The 16,050-nt window shown below is 38.5% G+C and overlaps 1 protein-coding gene across 2 annotated transcripts in view; it reads right to left on the reverse strand.

Moving 5' to 3' along the window:
• The window catches only part of Notch2 (notch receptor 2), a 159,048-nt gene that overhangs the window by 91,307 nt on the left and 51,691 nt on the right, over positions 1-16,050 (reverse strand). The gene's annotated exons all lie outside the window — the stretch shown is intronic.

Genomic DNA, 16,050 nt, shown 5'->3' on the forward strand with positions numbered 1-16,050 from the left:
TACCACTGAAACATCAGTTGGCCTGCACATAGCTTTCTGGGTTAATTTCAGGTAATTGATATTGCAACAAAGAAAAGGGGAAGGAGGTACAGGAATGGGGAAGGGTTGCATTCTAAAACCTGTTAATATACAAGTGGCAGTTTTAAATCAAATAAGAAGGTACAAAATTAAAGTAACATGAGATATCTAAAATTCCATATAAACACCAAAATGAATGAGGGAAATAACTCAAGAATAACATTCCATAACATTTTTCACATTAGGGCATTGAGGAATCTTCTTATATGCCACCTCTTAATTCATAAGGTGTATAATCATTCCAAAATGGGGGTAATATTTATGATAATTTTTTTTCTAAACAGAATCAAATAGGCATGGGAAGTCTCCAAGTTCATGAGAAGAGACTATTATATGGGACCTCAAAGAAGTATTTAAAAGAACACAAAGACTTTGATTCTAACTATAAATTTTCCTGTTTGGCTGGAGCCCCAGATATTTAGTCCTAACAATTTCTCCATTTTACTTTTTGGTGCATACAGAACTGAATACAGAAGGCTATTCCACCATCATGTCAAAGATAACACATTTAAATCAAACTCTAAATCTGACCCTCTAAACCAGATCCTGTCTTGTCTTCTTGTGCACAGTCACTGGGTGATTCTCCTAATCATGTAGACCTGAGACACTGGGGTCTGGTTGGATTCATTCCTGTTTCCACCAATCATATCCAAGACATTTCACTAGCCATTGGTTAGCCAACTGAGGTCTTCAGAGACCAAAGTTATTGAGAAAAAAGGCAGGTCAGCTATTAGGGAACTAAGACAGTGCACACTCAGAAGAACTGGGCAGAAGCTGAATGGGCTGGGAGAGAAAACAGAACCAGTCAACAGCTACAGCAGCAGTGATATAACTGGCCACAGGCTCCTCACCCCTTTCTGGAGCTGTGGTACAGAAAGCATGGCAGAGGAGGAGCAGTGAGAGCTCTGAGCACCTTCATGAGAAGGTCAAGACAGAGACAAGGAAGCAGCAAAGGAAGAGTTCATAGTACTAGGTGAAAATGGTGAAGGTGACAGTGAAGAGTCTGCATATCAGAAGGTCAGAAGGTCTTGTCCTGGTGCTGTGTCTGTGGGCAAATTATTATCACCTCAATTCTCTCACATCTTAAATAGTTAAGAAGGCTACCTCATCATGGCATTATGAGACCTGAACGAAGTCAAGTATGTGAAAAACCTGATGAGTATTAAAAAGCTTTACAAATGAGAAACATTTTTCTCTCTCCTTTGTGTATACAAAGGAAAATATGATGCCTTATCCAAAATCACAGCTTGATTTCATAATAAAGGGTTGTTTTTTTTTTCTTTTTTTTATTGTTTCTTAAGTAGAGGAGCAATGAGTACCAATAATGGCACAGTTAAAGTTAACCCTGAGTTATATTATTAAAAGCACTTGCAGTTTATTCAAGCAATGTGTTATGGAAGATGTTAAAAACTGCAACACAATTCTCATTTACAGTGACAGTCCTTTGGGCATTAGGCCTGGCTGATGACTCTTGGTTCTCCCATATGGGAATTATTCACCTTTTAAATAATACCAAACTTCTAAACCTGGGTGGGCTCTGACCAGATTTTTTCCTAAATATTATACCACCTCCAACATTACCATGTGGCATCTACCAAGAGAATACAAATTCATTTAAATTTTAGCATCATAAACACACAATGAAAACAAGGTTCCCAGGAAAACAAAAATGGAACAAGGCAACAAAGTTTCTGGAACTAAACAAAAATATTTCTGAAATATCTGTTTCTAGGGTTTAATCCACATTGTTGCTCCCTACCAAGTATGAAAAAATAAATTTCAGCTAATATATGTTGAAGAAACCAGTCAAGTAGAGGCTGGTAAAGATGGCTCCCAGGCCTAATTTGACCCAATGTTGTTTTTGTATGGCCTGTGAACTAAAAAGTTTTTGTATTTTTAAATGATTGGAAAAAATTAAAAGAATAATATTTTGTAGCATTCAAAAATTATATAAAATTCAAATTTCAGTGTCCATAAATAGTCCTACTGGAACACAGCCACATTCACTCACCCATGGCTGCTCTTGCACTATAACAACAGAGTAGTGTAGCTGCAAAGAGATCACATGGCCCACAAAAATATGTACTCTCTGGCACTTTACAGGAAGTCTGCCAACCCCTGAGCAAAAATATGTGACGTTTATTAATAGCATCTAATATGCTTATTAATAATGATATTAATGATGATGAAGAATATTTTCCTATTGGTTTCCACAAAGAACATTAAGCTCATAATATTCATTAATTCTTGCAAAAACATTTAGTAAACACATATTATGTGCCAGGCATCTTTCTAGTAGTCATCTCTTTGTATCCATGGACTCCATACCCACGCATTCAACCAACTATAGATCAAAAATAAATGGTAAAAAATGGTGTCTATACTGAACATGTTCATAATTTTTGTGTCATTATTTCCTAAACAAATAGTATAACAACTATTTACACAGCATTTACATCGTATTTGGTATTATAAATAATCTAGTGATGACTTAAAAAGTATATATGAGGATGTGTATATGAAAATATTATGCTGTTTTAAATGAGGGACTAGAGCATCCAGATATGGGTATGTGCAGGGCAGGGGTTCGGGCGTCCTAGAACCTATTCTCCATAAATACTGAGGCACAACTGACCAAGAAGATATTTGCATTCACGTATTTCCCTCTTTCATAGGGAAGACAAAAACAAAATCCAGAAGTAAAAGACATTTATATGTTAGGTGGAGTAAATGTTATTAAGAAAAGTAAAACAGGAAACAATGAAGTTAGGCATAGGGGCATGGAGTGGGTAAGGAGAGTTATTTCAGTTTTAAATAGGAAAATCAGAGAAGGCCTCATTGAGAAGGCAACATTTGAGTCAAGATTCAAATGAGGTTAGGGACTAGTCATTCAGGGAACTAAGGGAAAAGTCTTCAAGGCAGAGAAATACCCAATGTCAAGGCACTAAGATAGGAGATCAGCCCTGGCCTGTTCAAAAAATGGCAGACCTGGAGACTTCTGTTGCTATGCCAAAGGGAGGAGGAAAGCGTAGCAGAAAATAGTTGAGTCTAACTAGGATGCAGACCAGGTGGGGCCATTAGGTCACTGTAAAGAAGGGTCTTAGTCTAGATTGCCAATTCCTTTTTCCTTCTTCTTCATCAGTTATGGCCACCTTAAAGTTGAAGTCTGGCCTGCCCTTTTCTTTTCTCTCATATGCATTCAATAGTGTTGTTACTGACATGGTTTTAAACAACTACCTAAATGTATTACTTCAAAATACTCTGCTCCAGTCACATGTGTTCAGTGTTCTAGAAGCCATCTATCTACATCTGTGTAGATACTTAAAACTAAACATTTGGAAAAGACCATTTTCCCATGAAACTTTAATTCCTCCAATTTTCTAAGGATTCCACTCGCAATTTAAAGTCACTTTTAGTTATCTCTCTAAGTTATATGTAATTTATTGCTATGTTCTGACAAGTCTTGTTAACTGAATTCCTATAATACTTGCCATTCATGTTCACAGTTTCCTTTTTGACACAATTTCTGATCATCTTAAAAGCCTCGGACCAGACATCTTGTTGCTGACTGTTCCCCTGCCTCTATCCATCCTTGGAAAAATGGTGCCTCAAGGGTGCCTTAAGGTTCAGGGCACCCTAAGGTAATTTTCATCCAACAAGATAATCATTCCTAAAATATTTCTAAATGAAGATCACCAGTTGCTGGTTGAATACAACATGACAAACAGTAAGAATTTGGTAAGTAGTTGAAGTTATTTTTGTTCCTGTGGATTCTAGAACCAGACCACCTGCGTTTCAATCCCAGCTAAACCATTTATTTGATGTGTAATCCTGGGCAGAGTGCTTAGACTCCCTGTTGTAAAGCAGATTTAATAACAGCGCCTATCTCACAAGGTTTTTAAATCACTGCCACGCAGTTAAAATACCACCCAGTACATATGAAAAACCATGTATTTGTTAAGTATGGGCTTACTACTTCAACAGTCTTCGGTTTTTCCATTATCAGAAATCTTTTTTCTTTTTTAAGTCTGAAAATTCTGCCTCCTCTCCTAGGTATATACCCAAGATAACCAAAAACATACTGCCCTTACAACAAGAATGTTCAAAACAGCATTATTCTCAATAGCCAAAAAGTGAAAATAAACCAAATGTCCAGTATTTGATGAAGGATAAATAAAATGTGGTATGTTCATGCAATGTAATATTATTGGATCATAAAAAAGAATGAAGTTCTGATATATGCTACAACATGGATGAACCTTGAAAATACCATGCTAAGTGAGAGAAGCCAGACAAAAACACACACACACACAAAAAAAAAAAAAAAACACTGCAAGTATGATTCCATTCACACGAAATATCCAGAATAGGCAAATTCAGAGAGGAGAAAGCAGATTAGGTTGCCAGGGGTTGGGGGAAATGGAGAGTGACTGCCAAGAGCAGAGAATTTCTTTGGGGGGCAATGAAAATGATTTGAAATCAGATAATGGTGGCAGTACCACAACTCTGTTAGCATACCCAAACCACTGAATTGCACATTTTAAAGGGAGAGTTTTATGGTATGTGAGTTATACCTTAATTTCAAAAAGAACAAACTCTGCCTGTATAGAATTTCTACCTACTGGCTCTCCCTATCCTCTAGAACAAAAAGGAGCAAGTCTTCTGCTTCTCTGACATGTGGCTTTTCAAGAATCTAAAGACAGTTAGTGCAGATTCTCTGTGTTCTTTTTTCCCAGGATTCAGTGCTTTGGACTGTTTCTCAGTATAAAATCATTTCCAGACTTCCTCATCTTTTTAGTGGCTCTTCTATGTTTAAGATAACAATAGTAATAATAATAGTAATTATAGTAGTATTATTTTTAAGCACTTACTATGATTATGTACTTGCTAAGCATTCTGAACCTTAGAAAATTTAAGATTTCATAGCTAGTAGATGCTAGAGGGAGAATCCCAGGTATGATTCTAGAGCCTATGCATTTCAACTGGGCTATCCTGTACCATCCTCCAAAAATCTTTTTAAGGGGTTGGGGATGTGGCTCAGTGATACAGTGCTTGCCTAGCATGCATGTGGCCCTAGGGTTCAATCCCCAGTACTACAAAAAATAAAATAAAATAAAACTTTTTAAAAGGGTCCAAGTAGACAAAGATGCAGTACAGAACTGAACCTCCTGATTTGGATGCTATGTTTCTTCTATCTTAGTCTACAGTTGTGTTCACTTTCTTAGAAGTCATAATATACTACTATGTGCTCCTGAACACAAAAAAAGCCCAGCTTTATTTCACATGAACTTTTGTGTCACATTTTTTTCATCCTATACTTACATCTTATGCTTTGTAATTGGAACTGTCATTTGTTCCTTTTAAATCTGTCAGGTGGAATCCTTACTCCAAGTTTCATTGATTTGGGCAACATTTATACTGCATTCATATAATTACAGAATTTCAGCAGTGTACCATATCTCAGAAGCCAGCATATCCTACTCCTGTTGCACAGATAAGGACACCAAAGCTCACTGACTTGCCCCAACCTTCTCATCTGTGAACCTAGCAATTTTTCCCAGTTTTGCATCATCTACAAATTTATCTCTATCTTCACCTACATTGTCCAATAAAATAGCACTTCACTGAAAGCAGGCTACTAAGTCTTGCCCCAAGACTAACACCTTTTCAGTCAGCAAAGTCATCCCAACTTCACAAGCATCCCATCAACATCTCTCCATAGGGACAGCTTGGAAATCCTTGCTGAAACATTACTACTTAAGGAATAATCTTCTCAGAAAAACCAATAGAGTACAGTAAGCAGATTGAGAGGGAGGGAGGAGGGAGGACATGGGAAAGTACTGGGGAATGAAATCTACCAAGTTATGCAATGTCCAAGTATGGACATACCACAATGAATCTCACTTACATATATAATTATAATGCACTTATTAAAATAATAATAGTAATAATAAATGGGAGATCAGTAGAGTAGAGCAAGCAGATCAGAGGGAAGGGAAAGGGAAGATACTAGGGAATGAGATTGATCAAATTATGTTATGTGTGTATACAAATATGGCATAATGAATCCTACTATCATGAATAATTATAATGCATCAATAAAATTTAATTTAAAAAAAGAATATTCCTTCTTACACATAATTTTGATAATGCAACCTTCTCTTCTGCTTGGAAACTAGCATTAGTGCCCAATCTTGCAAACTGAAGTTTCTTAGAATCTCTGCCCTGCTTGTCTGTCCAACTATAATCATCTATCCATCTTAATCTATAACACAAACACTACAGATTATTTCCACAATCTTGTCTACTGTCCCCTACATAAATCATCTAGCTGGGTGCAGTGGCATATGCCTGTAATCCCAGTGGTTCAGGAGGCTGAAGCAGGAGGATCACAAGTTCAAGGCCAACCTCAGCAACTTAGTGAGGCCTTTAGCAATTTAGCAAGCTCCTGTCTCAAAATTAAAAAAAAAAATAAAAAGACTGGGGATGTGGCTCAATGGCAAAGCACCCCAGGTTCAATCCCTAGTACAAAAATATATTAAATTTAATTATAAAAAATCTTCTAATTTCTAGTGAGAAATATCATATTTCCCATCTAGTATGTCTCCCATTTATGTGCCTTTTTTTCATCCTTTCTCAAAGATCTGCTTGAACTTTATATCTTCTAGTGAGCCTCCTTAAAACCATCCACTATCCCCAAACCCTCCAACAGTAGATGCAGTGATTTATCTTCAATGACTCCACCCACATGGCTCTTTTTCAGTTAAGACACTCTACTCCTCCCTGCTCACCTCTCTCCCACCCCCTATTAAATAGTTCTTGATGGGAAGAACACATCTTGAAGCCCTGTGCAAGTTCCTTGAAAACCATGTCACCAAGCGACTGGTTCCAAAGCAGGGTAAATTTCATATTATGAATAAGAATAATCTCTCCATCCAAATCTGCTACAAAATTTCCTTCCAACTCTCCACTGTCATCTGCCTGGCAGAACACAGGCCAAATCAACCCCAGGAGTCCTCCTGAGGTACAAGATTATGATCCTTCACACCCCAGGAAGCTAAGCAGAATTATGTACACAGGAAGACAAAGGAGGAATGGGTAAGTGAGACAACCAGAAATAAAGGATCCTTGTTTCCTATGATAAGAGCTCTCCCAACTTCACATATCCCTATTCATCTAAAACATGAAGATGTATACCCTGTAAGTATAAGAAGTGAAACTGCCTGAAAACAAGAGCTTGAGTAGCTCTCTTCTTGAGATGACTCAAGTTGAGTTTGGTTAGAGGCTGAAAACATGACTATAAACATCCAAGTTCCATTTATAATTCCACTCAGCTACCCAGTACGAATGAAAAACAGTCTACCTCTTCAACCAAAGAGGTATGTAAAAATTTTCCAAAAAATAACCAAGTACATCCAACAGCTGCCTTTCATTCCCAAAGCTATATGAACGCCTCCCTCCTCTGGGGACAGTATCAGTTACTTTAATGGTTCTCAGGCACGTCCTTCTATTCCTTCCCTCTTCTTAAGCTTTGGAACCTGAAAAAACATGGTTCAAAGGTGAGGCTGTGAAAGAAGAAAAAGTCAGAGGAGGGTTTTTTTTTCCTGCAAAATAATTACACAAATTAATCTGAATACTTTTCATGTCTACATAGATACATATCCATGACTTTTTCTTTAAAAGTCTACCATCTCTGACATGAAGAGTACCACTTTTTCATTGTTACTATTCTCACACACACGTGGGGGAATGGGGTAAAAGGGAGGGAAGGAAGAAAAAAAGAGAGAAAAACAAGGGAACTAGAAAACATTCCATTTGAATACCTGTATGGTCCCCCTCACTAACACAGATGAAAACCAGACCCCAACTCTCACATGTCACCAGCAGCCTGGATTAATTTACATGTAGCCACTTTACAGATTTCAACGAAGCTGGGCTGTGAATTGCAATTCCAATCTATCTGGCAATAGCTGCAGTTTGGGATCAGTCTCCCTAGTAATACGGGACAGAAAAAAAATTGTTCTTTCAAGTTTCCTAAGTGAATAGCCACTCGTCTACAGAAAAGCTTAAAACAGTGCAGCAGCTTGTGTTGGCTCCAAGATGACTGAAGTCGGAGCAGGAAATAAGCCCCTTTTCCAAATAAAAGCCAGTGTTCTCTGTCCTTGTTTTCTCTGCTGAATGTTCTGTAGCAGCAGGGTGAGCACAAATTGCATCCAGGGTTTTGCTGCAGCTCTGCTTTTAGTTTTGGGGTGTTTTGAGTTTGTATTTGTTTTTTGTTTTTTTCATGAGGATTTGGTGATTTGGAAAAAACAACAATGACAACAAAGCAAAATCCCACCACATACAAGAAGAAGAAAAAGAGAGGCATGCTTTACAAAATAGCTATTTCAAAATCATGATTTTTAAAAAACTATACAGAATGTGGAACGGAGGGGAAAAAAATGTCTCATGTGGGTTGTGTCGGCACTGCAGCTGCTCCTCATTAAAGCTCCTCTTTACTCCCTCTGGGCTAGTTTCCAGCAGAAAATTCTTTAAACAGAACTCTGCTTTCAACCCACTTTCTTCTTGCTCTGGGCCTCTCGGCCCCCCAGTCCACAGTGGCAGCCTGCCCTAGCTGAGCTCTAGAGGGGGAGCTGTCATTAAGGTAAATGAGGTAAGGGCAGGGGAAAAACTAACAAAACCCAGAAACCAAATTAAGTATCGGTCAGTAACAAAGGTCTGCAGTTAGAAAGGCCCCAAATCAGTCTGTTCTTTCCTGTGGCCATAATGCCAGCTTGGTTTCCTGTCCCCTCTCCAGTTCCCCCTGTTAAAGAAGATAAAAATAATTGCTAACAGCCAAAGCTAGTTGTAACCAGTGAAAGTTCCTATATAACTTTCAATTCCCAAGGCTCACTCTGCAAATTTCTAGATGCCTCAGAGCCTAGAGAATCAAGTTGGAAAGCCTAGGCTGGCATTCAAGAACCCAACCCACTGAGCTAACTTCAAGGCCTTCCCCCTCCTAGCATAACCCAGTTCTGTGTCTCACCAGACTATTCACTTTTCAATTCTGCAACTCTGTGTAAAGGTAACTAACTGGGTTATGCTAACTACAAACTTTTTTTAAAGAAAAATTCACAAAGACTTCCAGTTAACTTCCTGGTAAAGAGGGGAAGTCAAAGGAAGAAGCTCTATCGTGTTGACATCTTGCTTTTTCCACTCCCACTCTCATTCCCCCTTCCTCCAAAAACAGAAAGGGGAGAAAAAAAGGAAACATAGCTTATTCAGCAAGAACGAAAAAACAAAAAGAACTTAAAAAAGAAAAAAAAAGCATTGGTGTATAGAACAGGGCCCATAACAAGGCTGTTTGTGGTAAAACACTGTTAGTTTGATATAAAGGAAACAAAGCCAAGTATACAATCAAATCCCCCCTCTTCCTTCCCCCCCCTACACAAACTTTATCACAACTAATATACAAAGACTGCCGAATACTACAGGGCAGTTCATTTTTCTACTATGTAAATTCAGCTCCCTGGACAGAACATTTCTGCTTTTCTTGTAGAAGTATTTCAGAAAATGTTAATCTCAGTCCCCACATTAGGCTGAATGCTTCCAAATTAAGTTTCCCACAGGAAAATAACCTCACGGGGAATTGTGAGGCTGGGAGCTGTCTTCTGGAGCCCCACCCCACTTGGTCTGCAATGTGTTCAGGGTTTTCTACTCCTCATCTGAATAAAGCAATGAACACACACTTATTGTAATAAATCCAAGCCACAGAGTGACTGAAGTGGGACAGGCGTTGAAGCTGTTCATTCACAGCATCGTTCCTCTTCACTGGAGACTGTGAAATCAGGAACCTCTGCAATGGGAAACCACGCTTTATTGACACAAGACCTTTGCAAACGCCCTTATCTTCAAGTTGACAGTCTAAGCTCATTTATCAGAACTCCAAAGCTGAGCTGAGCACCCAGGCTCTTCAATCCTCACTTGAAAGATGGGAAGGGGCATACAAACAGTGTTGAAAGACTTGTGTTGCTGCTCTTATAGAAGGTGGTCTTTCTTCTGTCTTCCAGGACACAATCAGTATCTTACCATATTTTACTGCCCTGGCCCCCAAGAAAACATCAATGTATGATTAAAACATGACTGACACACCCTAGTTATGTGAGTTTACAAAAAGTACCCTTCACAGTAATAGACAAAAATGAATGAGATAAGCCAGTTGTTCCTAAACTATGGACTGCAGAATTATGGCAAGAGTCCTGCAATGCTGACAAATCACTCTTTAAAGTACTAAATGATGTCATGTACATATTAAACTATACACAGATGCTGTTATGATTACTAAAATATAGAGGCTATTGAAATGATTTTGTGTTTGTGTGTGTGCTTGGGATTGAACACGGGGCCTAGTACATGCTAGGCAAATACTCTGTCACTGACTGGGTTACACCCCCAACCCCTAAAATGTCATTCTTGAATTCTCAGTAGATTTTGACCTGATGCATTGTATTCAAACAACAGGCTGAGAAATGACTTCCTCCTAAGATCATCTCTCCTTGTGTGCACTGTGTTCTTGCCACACTTAACTTCTTCCAGCTGGCAGAATATGCTACAGTGCACCGCTCCTCACCTCCAGACCTTTGTATGTGACTTTCACTCATCCTAAAACACTTTTGCTCACCCTCTTCTCAAAGATAAGTCCTCAAATTCCTTTGAGCCTCTGCTTAAATATGATTTCCTCTGAGAAACAGCCCGGAAACCCTGGCCATTTGCTCCTCTAACCTTGACATATCATATCACTCATTAACCTTTATTATGATTATCTTCCTTAGCAGACAAGAATTATTCATTGCCATATCCCAGAGCTTGACACAGTGACTGGCATATGGAAGACATTCAACTACTCAGAGCTCATATCCTTAACAGATGCCAAAGGGCAACATGCAAGGGCCCACAGAATGTTTATACCTTAAAAAGACTTTTCAATTACACTTGAAGTTTGGGAACCACTAAGTTAAGCTATTTACCCAAAGGATTTTTTAAACTAATCAAGATTCCTGATATATAGAGTACTTTTTAACCCTCACTCACCCCTAAAACATTCAAAGTGGGCCAACTGCATATGGAGTAGATTATTTTTTTAATCACATTTTCCTTAAAAATATGAAGTCAGCCAACACATACACACAGGCACGTGTGTGTGCATACACAATCTCTTCCATCTCCCGTAGTCTTCACTCTCTCTCACATTTTTTATTAGTCTTTGATAAAACACTGACAACATGAACCACAGGGGCCTGCAGCAGTGACCTCAACAGCATGAACTGTAGAATTTTAGAGACTGGCAGTGAAAATAAATAAGATTTCTAGGAAGAAAACTGAGTATGGGAGCTTGCTTTCTGTTCCCAGGGTGAGTGGATGACCACCTTCAAAGTTTAAAGTACAAAATATGTCTCAAAGTGGAAAAGTTTGAAAAGTTTTCAGTTTGGTTCTTAAGAATAAAAAAAAAAATCACATTTTATAATGATTCTTGTTCATCCAAAGGGTAAAGGCCACAATAAGTGAACAAATATACTGAGGGTGAGGGGGATAATTAGGGGAAAAAGTTTAAAAAGACTCCTTTAGGCAAGAAGCAATAATGATGAAAAGTTGAGAAACACTGAAACAGCATATGAAAAATAACTCTTAGCATAGATCTGCCACTCAAATACATAAAAATATTGGTTAGACAGAAAAGCTTCCTGCAAACATTGATAGTATTAGCTATAAATATCAAACCCGTGGGTCTTGAAAATAAAGTGTTCCCCTACTTTGGAAATTCGTTCACCTGTGTGTGGTCTGTTACATGAAATCAAAGCCTCCATGGGAAAAAAGTGTAACCTTGCAAAGCCAAATAGTAAGGTCTAATGAGAAAGTGTACCTGACATACATCTAGACACCATACAGATCATTTATTTTAAAAATATAATGCTATAATTCTATACTCTTCCATTATTTCAGCAACAAATACAACAGCAAACCCCACAAACTCTCCCCACATGGACAATGAGGGTAGTGCTGTGTGAGCAGCTCAGCATACCCATGACTAAGCCTGGAAGCATACACCAACAAGTGCCATCCCTACTACTAGGACTGGACTTACTGCTTTCATCTAGAGTAGAAGCTTTTCAGAGCAAACATGATATTAAAATCATCACCATCCACTTCACAGAAGATGTACAAGCAATCAACAGATATATGAAAAAATGTTCAACATCTCTAGTAATAAGAGAAATGCAAATCAAAACTACCCTAAGATTCCATCTCACCCCAATTAGAATGGCTATTATCAAGAACACAAGCAACAATAGGTGTTGGTGAGGATGTGGGGAGAAAGGTACACTCATACATTGCTGGTGGGGTTGCAAATTAGTGCAACCACTCTGGAAAGCAGTATGGAGATTCCTCAGAAAGCTTGGAATGGAACCACCACTTGACCCAGCTATCCCACTCCTTGACCTATACCCAAAGGACTTAAAATCAGCATACTACAGAGATACAGCCACATCAATGTTCATTGCTGCTCAATTCACCACAGCCAGATTGTGGAACCAACCTAGATGTCCTTCAATTGATGAATGGATAACGAAACTCTGGCATATATATATACAATGGAATATTACTCCGTCATAAAGAATGATAAAATTATGGCATTTGCAGGCAAATGGATGAAATTGGAGAACATCATGCTAAGTGAGATAAGCCAATCTCAAAAAACCAAAGGACGAATGATCTTGCTGATAAGCAGATGATGACATATAATGGGGGATGGGAGGGGTTAGCGTTAGGTTTAGGGTTAGGGTTAGGGAGGGGGGGCAAGAATGGAGGAAGGAAGGACTGTATAGAGGGAAAAGACGGGTGGGTGGGGTGGGGGGAGGGGGGAAAATGGCAGAATGTATCAAACAACATTGCCCTGTGTAAATTTATGATTACACGAATGGTATGCCTTTACTCCATGGACAGAGAATCAAAATGTATCCCATTTGTTTACAATAAAAAAAAAAGAAAAAAATCATCACCATCACAATAATTATCCCCAAAACTTTTCCATGTAAAAGCTAACTTTTTCTGAGTTTACTGAAAACATCTATGACTTTTAAGGCAATGAGAAGAGTTATTTGTCAAAGAAAAAAATGTAGTTGACATTTACTTGATTTAATACCACTCCAATTCATCAGGATCTCAGTTTGGGTCCCAGCCTTAGTCCAGCACAGATCAGCTCAACTAAGAAGAGTGGCATCAACTAAAATCTGATATAGGAGGAATCAGATATGATTCATTGTTCAAATTTCAGCAACATCTGCTTCAAGAATTTCATATGGATATTTAAAGAAAAATTAACTGAAAGAATGGTTCTTCCCATCTGTACCCACTGCCCTGGGAGGACATAAAACATTTTAAGTGGCTCCTGTGCTCTAAGGTGCATTGACATACTATAGCCCTTAGGCTAAATCTGCTGCCACTTATTTTTGTAACATCAGTCAAAGAACTATAACTGGTTTTTATGTTTTTTTAAATGATGACATTTTAAATGGGTATATTAAGTACCTACACAGGACCTTCAGTCTGCCACTTAGCTAAAACATTACCCAGCACTTTTAAGTTTGGTGGCTCCTGCTCTGAGAACAGGACAGCATTATGGTGTATGAAAGCAAAAACATCCTCAAAGCACTGCATACAACTCAGATAACTTTTTTTGCTTACTAAAAATCAGGTCCCTTTGAGAGCAATTATCACCAACAATGTTTTATTTCAGAAAGGCAGTTCAATGGTCAAAGGATCTTCATTGTTAATCACCAAATCACTGCATCACTGAAACCAAAGATGAAGACTGGTGATGTGGCTCACAGTAGAGCTCTTGCCTAGTACGCATAAGACCATGGATTCAATCTCCAGCACTTCAAAATTTTCAGTTAAAATTAAAAAACAAAGTCAAGGATGATAAAAAAGAGAAGGGGGAAAAATGTGGGGTCTAGCCCTAAGGTGGTATCTTATCATGACTACTTTCCTAAAAAGATAGGACCATGGCCTAAGGGCTGGAGAAAATTGGTTCTTGGGGGTCAAAAAAATCTTAGATATTACAATGGTTTGTGGCCTTCTATACCAGAGAAACTAAAGATAAAACAAGCATACCAAAGGTACATACTCGAGTTTATTCAAAGTGGTAATAAACACATTCTGTGAATAAATGACATTTATCCCAAAACTAAAGGATGAACATAACAAGCACAACAGACACTGAAAGCCGAAATGGCCCAAGCTGGATCTGCACTTCAACAAAACTTAAACTCCAAATAAACCCCCATGTCTAAGCAAAAGGCAGCACTAGGACAGAAACCACAATGCACATAGCAGCCCAGGTTTCCATGCTAACTCTGGAGGGGTGCTTCACTCACTGAACTGGGCCAGGGCAAGGCAACATCTCATGTCCCTACATACTCCTGCACCATTTGGCTCAAAAAACTCCTAGTAGCAGTCAAGATGTTTACAGGGTGTGTATGTGTGTGTGTGTGTGTGTGTGTGTGTGTGTGTGTGTGTATGATTTATATATAAATGTATTTTAAAGGTTTTATATATATATATATATTATGTATGTATGTATGTACTAGGCTCACACGCACATACTTAAAGTATGTAACTATACACTTAATAATTAAAAGCTTATGGGCTGGGGTTGTGGCTCAGTGGCAGAGCACTTACCTAGCACATGCAAGGCACTGAGTTCGATTCTCAGTACTACATATAAATAAATAAAGGTCCACTGCCAACTAAAAAAAAATATTTAAAAAAATTATAAGCTTATTTTTTAATCTGAATAAAAATATAAATAGCATGGATTTTTTTTTTTTTTCCAATCTCCTACCCAAAACTTTAGGATGTCCCCAGGTCTTTCTGACAGAGTGGCTGCTTTTCCTCTGGACCAGTCCACTAGATTAAAAACTTTGAACAAGTCACTTTATCTCTCCAATCTCCAGTTTCCTCATGTGTTAAACATAAGATGCTAGGCCGAATAATCTCCAATATTCACTTTATCTATAAAACTGCCCATTGTGGTATGCTCCATAGCCCCTTGGAGCTATAAGACAGATCTCCTTTAGGAGGACCTCAAAAGAATGTCCACATTGTTTGCTTTCATGAAATTTTTAAAAATCCAAGTGCATGCATAGAGTTAACAGTCTTTCAAACTACCTCACAAAAACCTTAAGTGTTTGTTTGCTTTTGCATTTTGATTTTATGTCAATACATGTATTCAACAACATCAGTTTTTAAGGTCTGGTACAGGAATGAAAAGAAATAGAGTTGGATCTTCAGATTGTCTAATGAGGTCAGGAGAGAGAGCTTAGTTCCAGTCTACAGTCTAGTCTTATTACACTATGCAATTCAGTGTAATTCACTTAACTGCATTAAGCCTCAGATTCCTCATATATAAAACAAGATGAATGGGAAAGGTGCTCTCCAGAGTCGCTTTACCCCCCAAGCATGATAACCCTATGATCCTGGCTTTCAAACTCTATCAGCAATATCACCCAAGGATATAAGGCTGCTGGTTGCTATCAGTGCCTGGGGGTCTGTGGCATTGTGTGCCTTGGCCACTACCACACTCCAAGCTGGGGCTCTCTGGGGCAAGAAATGCGCTTGTATCCCTTCTTTTACATCCCTCACAGTCCCTAACTAGCACCTTCTAAGTGCACAGAACACAGGCCTATGTAAATGAACTGCTGCACAGCCAGCCCCACACAGGAAGCAGGAGGAAAGAACAAGCACAAGGGAAGTAACAAACACATTTAATCAAGGGGACTGAAAAAGAATCCTGCAGTCAAGGGACAGAAAGGCCTTCCTGTCTTCCTCAGAACAATGGGCTAACAGGGCAGCCTGTTTCTTCAGCATAGAATGGTGATAGACACTTCAGGCCTTACTGATAATATCACACAAGGCTAAAAAGCAACTGGGGTG

Source organism: Sciurus carolinensis, chromosome 1 (assembly GCF_902686445.1).
Source record: "Sciurus carolinensis chromosome 1, mSciCar1.2, whole genome shotgun sequence".
NCBI lineage: Eukaryota > Metazoa > Chordata > Mammalia > Rodentia > Sciuridae > Sciurus > Sciurus carolinensis.